General features: G+C 37.5%; 1 protein-coding gene and 1 pseudogene across 1 annotated transcript in view; one reads left to right on the forward strand and one right to left on the reverse strand.

The window, feature by feature from the left end:
* DIP2B (disco interacting protein 2 homolog B) overlaps positions 1 to 6,044 on the forward strand; it is a 183,515-nt gene that overhangs the window by 4,992 nt on the left and 172,479 nt on the right. The gene's annotated exons all lie outside the window — the stretch shown is intronic.
* Positions 16 to 134, reverse strand: LOC111744774 (annotated as a pseudogene).

Below are 6,044 nucleotides of genomic sequence, written 5' to 3' on the forward strand. Positions count from 1 at the left end.
ATCTCTTATTTTTTGTGCCTACAGCACCTGGTCTTCCTAGGTGGTTTCCCATCCAAGTACTAACCAGGCACGACCCTGCTTAGCTTCCGAGATCAGACAGGTTTGGGCTTGTTCAGGGAGATGTGGCCGTAGACCCCTCTACACTATATTTATATTATAATTACTACAGTTCTCCATGGTCTCCTCTCATGATTAATTCAGGAATGCTCTTTGAAACGCTCCTTCCTCTTTGTCTGAGATATTTCTCACAGTTCTTTAGGAATTCAGCTGAAGTATTACCTTTTTTTTGGTAAACCTGATCCTGGCCACTGTGAGCTCTCTAGCTTGAAACCTTACAGCATTTGCAGTTTCTATCATTTTTGCTAATCTTATATTTTCTAATAATTTAAATTGTTTTTCATTTCCCTTTAATGTAAGCTCCTACAGAGGTCATTTATATCTTAAACTTCTTTAAATAACTCCCCAATTTCTTTCTTGTATTGTTTTAGGAGTGCAATAAATTTTTGCTTACTTCAATTTGATTTGAATTGAAACATAAAGTCTCTGTCTTGGGGATTTGATTTTGGCACCAGGCAGGGTGGTGTAATCATTTGAAAGGCACAGGTTTTGGCATTTGGTGGGCCTGAGTCCAAGTCCCAGCCTATCATTTATTAGCTCTGTGACCTTGGACAGATTGCCTAACCTCCTTGGTTTTAGTGTCTTCAATTCCTAAAAATTGGAATGAGAACCTCATTCGAGTTCTAAGGAGGTTTAAAATGAGATAATAGGAGAAAAGCTGAGTGTAGTGTGTGGCATACACGTAATCTTTATTGTTTCTGATAGTGAACGGATGCATTCTTGATTTGGCTGTTTTTAATATCTTGTGTAACTTAGTAGAATATGATTATATATGAAGTGATGAATGGAATCAATTTACGTATATATTTTTTAAAAGTAAGACTTCACTCCATCATTAGCTGTTCCTGTCCACACCCTCTACCCTTAGTTCAGCATGTGTTGGGTCACTGCAAGCAGTTGACTAGAGCAAAGAAGAGTACCTGGTTTATTTCATATAGACATCTGGCATGTGTACATTTCCGAGCCTGTAGGTTTTGGCATGTGATTCTGAAATTTAAGCATGGTTTCTGAGACTCAAGCATCTACCAGTCTTGAAAAGATACATGTGGGTGCTCAGAACCTTCAATTAGTTTTCAACTCTTTTTTTCTTACTCCTTCTTTTGTCCTTAGTGAATAAATCCTTTTGGTTCTTCCTTCAAAAGTTCTCTTGCATCCTCTTTTCCTATGAGTAGCATTTATCACCAGCCTTTTTCAGTCTTCTGTCTTTAGACTTAAGGGTCTGATTTTTGTCTCCCTTCACCTCTAGATTGATCTTTCAGCTTTTACCTAAAGCCATTGCTAAATCCAAGGCTCTGTGACTCACTGTCTTTCAGTTCTACATTTTTAAAAGGCAGGGATGGTCTGTATCTTTTATCCCTAGAGAGTCTAAGTTAGTTTTGGACACAAATAGTCCATCTCTTTTTGGTGATTGCATATATCACAGACTTTTAAGAGAGAGCGTTTTTATACCTTTGCGCGTCTAATGAGTAAGTTGCTTTCCCACGTGGATGCTCTTTTGTGAACAAGATTGCTTCTGAAAGGCCATTTTTTTGAAATTCCGTAGCCTTACAGCTGACAGAATCTTTGGCTACAAGGGTTGGCTTCGTGGACCCAGAGACTCTCTGAAATGGTGTGTAGAAATTTGAGTGTGAGTGCTTATGTGCCTTTTCTGGGGGACAGAGTCTATAGCTTTTATAAGTTTCTTAAGATTATGAAGCAAAGTTAAGAACCAAGTCTATCACCTTTCATTCTCACTAGCTTGTAAGGAAAGCCAAACTCCCTCAGCTTCCTTCCTCAATACTCACAAACTTATCTATATCAGTTCCCACCCTTATCCCCTTTCTTTCTTTTCTTAGAGGAAGAAATATCCCCTTCCTCTTCTGTAGTGTATCCCTCTGACTGCATTCTCAGTCCCATCTTCTCTTTTGGGATCTTGGGAGCTTACTTCATTGATCCGTCTATTCATTTGTAGTCTTTTGTCTTTGTCTTTTTTTTCATCATTAGCCTTTCACTTATACTTGGCTCTTGGCTCCTTCCCTCCAACCTGTAATAAATATGCTGAAGTTTCTCTCGTCTTAAAAGCAGCAGCTTCCCACAGTCTTGTATTGGAATCTGCTTGCTTTCTTGTGCTTGCATTCTCTCTCTCTCATGGATCCTGGAAGATGTGGCCTAGAGTTACTTGATCTTACTACTTACCTTTCCTCACTCCTTAGTTGATTGTTTCTGCCTCACCAAGCCTCTGAAACAACTGTATGCAAGGCCACTAATGACTTCTACTTTCAGACTGAAAAGTACCCACTGGATTTAGCATCTTCCTTTGCAGTATTGGATACATTGGGCCTTTATCTTTATAAAACTCTCTTCTTCCTTAGCTTTTATGGCATCACTTCTTTCTGTCTCTCTAACTGTTCCTTCTTATGCTCTCTCTTGGGCTTCTTTTTGTCCCTCTTGCCCCTGATTGTTCCTGATATCTGTTATTAGCCTTCCTCTCACTTCACATACACTTGCTGAGTCATCTCATCCATGCCCAGGACTCCAGCTGTCATGACTGCTCCCTAGTCTTTATCTCTCTAGCCCTGACTCTCCTTTGCTCCAGACATCCCTTTGGTTCTCCCCAGACAGCTGTAACTTAGTATATCCAAAACTGCATTCCTTGTTTCAGCCCATTCCACAATTACTCCCTACTTCAGAATGTCCATTTACCCAGGTCAAAAACCTGGGGGTCATCTTTAACTTCTAATGGACCACTGACTCCTATTGATTCTACTTCCTCTCCTCCATTCACACCATCTTTATTCAAGTTCCTATCTCTTGATGAGACCATTGTAGTAGTCTCCTAACTTATGGGTCTGCCTTCAGTCTCTTCTCCTTCCATTCTTCTCTATTTTGTGATGGAATGATAATTCTGAAACACACCTGTGTCCTTTTCCCTGTTTAATAGTTTTCATTGGCTTTCCCTGTCCACGGGATGAAACCTTTTGTATACCAAGACCTGCCTGCCTTTTTAGCCTCATTTCCTGCTCCTTCCATATTTTTTTCTCTCCTTTCTAGCCATGTTGAATGACTTGTACTTCCCTGAATGCACTGTGCTTTTTTCATTTCCATGCCTATGTACACATTGCCTTTCTCTGAAAAATGCCCACTCTGGCTTGTTTTTTGCCTTTTTCTGCCTGGTTAACTTGTGTTCCACACAATTTCCTATAAGAAGCCAGCCTTTCCTAATCTCACTTAAGAAGTTAAGATCTCTGTGTATCAATTATTGAGTGCTTGTTATGTAACAGGCTGTGTGCTTAACACTTTATATACCCTGTGTTGCCAGTAAATTGGTGCTGAATAAATAGCTCCTGTTATCATGATGACGAGGGGAATGAGCTAGCGAAAAGCACCTGAACATTAAGTGAAATGCAGGGTGTGCCACATCCTGCCCTGTTGCTATACATGACCTTTCTGAACATTCTGAAATGAATGGCAAAGGAGAAAGAACACTGGACTTGAGTCATTTGATACTGGGGTCAGGTCCTGCTTCTGCTGTTTACTGTATGACTTTGGGCAAGTCTTTGAAACATGCTTCTAATTCTAACAATTCCTAAAGGTAGGTGTGTGATTTCTGTTTTGTAGAGACTTGTTAAAGAATATGAAGTCGGAAAATGCAGTGTGCTGGGGTTAAACCCAAGTCAGCTTGGCTCTAAACTCCATGGTGTTTCTACATTGCCATTTGCTTCCATCTCCCTGAATTATGTTTCAAGTAGTTCTGGCAAAATTCTCTTCCTTCTTGTTAGGCCTCACTTTTCTTAGGATATAGCTTCTGTTTTTGGAGTTTTGGAGGTAGGGCTCCCTGGAGGGAAAAGAATTGGAATGTTCTATCCTATCTAGTGAACTAGATAGGAATAGGAGTGAGATTGCTTATTTCTGACCTTGCGTTGTCAGAATCAGCAGAGTTGGCACTCTAAAACGTTTTTGGAGAATTTCTTTCATGCCAGCCAACTTCCTGCAAGATGTGACATCTTTATTTCTTAAAAGAGCAAAAAATGCTGGGTATAATCTTATAAGACTATTTATAAGGTGAAAGATAATTTTATGTACTTATATTTTGACATGAAATTAAATTTTCTTCCTTGAATTGAGATGAGGATAATGAGAAGCTGAAAAGGGGAAGCCCAGGAAGAAAATATTTTGGATGCTACACAGGAGAGCCCTAAATGAAAATCTATAGGTCTAGTGTCTTTGAAAGGTCCTTGGTGTGCACTGGACTTGAGCTCCTGGATTACAGATACAGGATTGTGGTTAACATTCTGGTTCAGAAGGAGTTTTTAGTGTTGTTGTTTTCATTAGATATTTAATGTTTAATTATAAAATTAATTTATAAATTAATATAAAGATTTCTGTAAATGACATGTACTTAATTGATTTTTATTGGAGTTCTTATTTTGTGAAGGAATAGTTTTCTGATATCTCTTTATTTTTAAGAGGACTGTTGCTTTTTAGGGACACATTAAAGCATGTGTAGGGTTTTTTTTTTTAAGGATCTTGGATTATGTTGTCTCAGGTTATTCACAGGCTGGAACTTGTGGGTTTTATCTCAGGTCAGGCACAAATTCATTATGCCGCTGACCAGTTTTGTCACTGAATCTCCTTTATAAAAATGAACCCAGCAAGAATCATAAGGTAGAAGCTTTTGATAGTTTCTTGTTTAGTAAATCTGAGACTGAGGCAAATAGGCTGTCTTAAAATTTTTTTTGAAGGGTGATTGACATCCAACATTATATTAGCTTTAGATGTGTAACATAATAATTCAGTATTTGTATATATTGCAAAATGATAACCATAGTAAGTAAGTCCAGTTAACGTTGATTGGTCACTATACAGTTACAATTTTTTTTCCTCTCTTAATATTTTAAAAAGTTGTCATTTTTATCTTATTGGACTTCCTTTCTGGTTTGGAGAAACTTTCATTTTTAAATTGAACATGTAGAAAAATCATAGATATGAGTTTTCCTGCCATAGCTTTTTGCTAATTGTTTTTCTTCAAGGAGACCAAGGGAAACTTCCTGTTTAAAAACAAACAAACAAACAAAAAACCAACTTTCTCATTAGTTGGTTCTCTGAGCTCTGCTCTCTGATGTTACTCCTATATTATAGCTATTTTTCAAAATATCTTAAAGTTATGAAATTTTCATTTGCTTAAATATTCTTATCTCCCTTTGTAAGCTGCTTGAGGACAGCATGTAACATCCTTCAGCATAAGTACTCTTCAGTATTTATTCAACCAGTGAATGAATCTTGACTCTCATCAAACTCCCTATCTATTCTTATTTCCTTACCAGTATTTGACAGACTCTTCTGGAACAGTCAGACTGGTTTCTTTACTCTTTTTTTCTGACAGGCTCATTCTCATCACTGCACCCTGCAGTGACTGTTTTCTTTGTTAGGACTACCTTTTCTCCTGTTATAATTTACCCATATTTCACGGCCTAGCTGATGTCTCCTTCATCATAAAACCAGCTGACTGAGTTAGTCCATATTAATCTCTTCTATTTTTAGATTATTGTTGTATTCAGTAACATAGTTTAACACTTAACTGACCACTATTTATTTGTTTCATTTATGTTTTTTTTTTTTTCTTTTGCCTCCTGTTGCCTTTAGGTTTCTTGAGCATAATGAAAAGGTATTCTGCCTTTTGGAACTTCTAAGGTGCTGAATATGTCAATATATCACTAAAGATGTACTGAGCACATTTATTTACAAGGTCTATTGAGAGCGTAAGAGATGTATAGAAGGCAGATTCCTTGTTTTCAAGGAGCTTTCAATCTAGTAACTCAACAAATAGTTGTTTGGGTTTTTAAGATATTAATTTAAGTAATTGTCTTCTGAGCACTTGGAAGCATTTTTATTTTCTACTTGTGTGATAAAATAGCATTTCATCCCATTTGAAATGATTCTGGGAAGGT

The sequence above is a fragment of the Pteropus vampyrus genome, unplaced genomic scaffold, assembly GCF_000151845.1.
Source record: "Pteropus vampyrus isolate Shadow unplaced genomic scaffold, Pvam_2.0 Scaffold140, whole genome shotgun sequence".
In the NCBI taxonomy this organism is placed as follows: domain Eukaryota; kingdom Metazoa; phylum Chordata; class Mammalia; order Chiroptera; family Pteropodidae; genus Pteropus; species Pteropus vampyrus.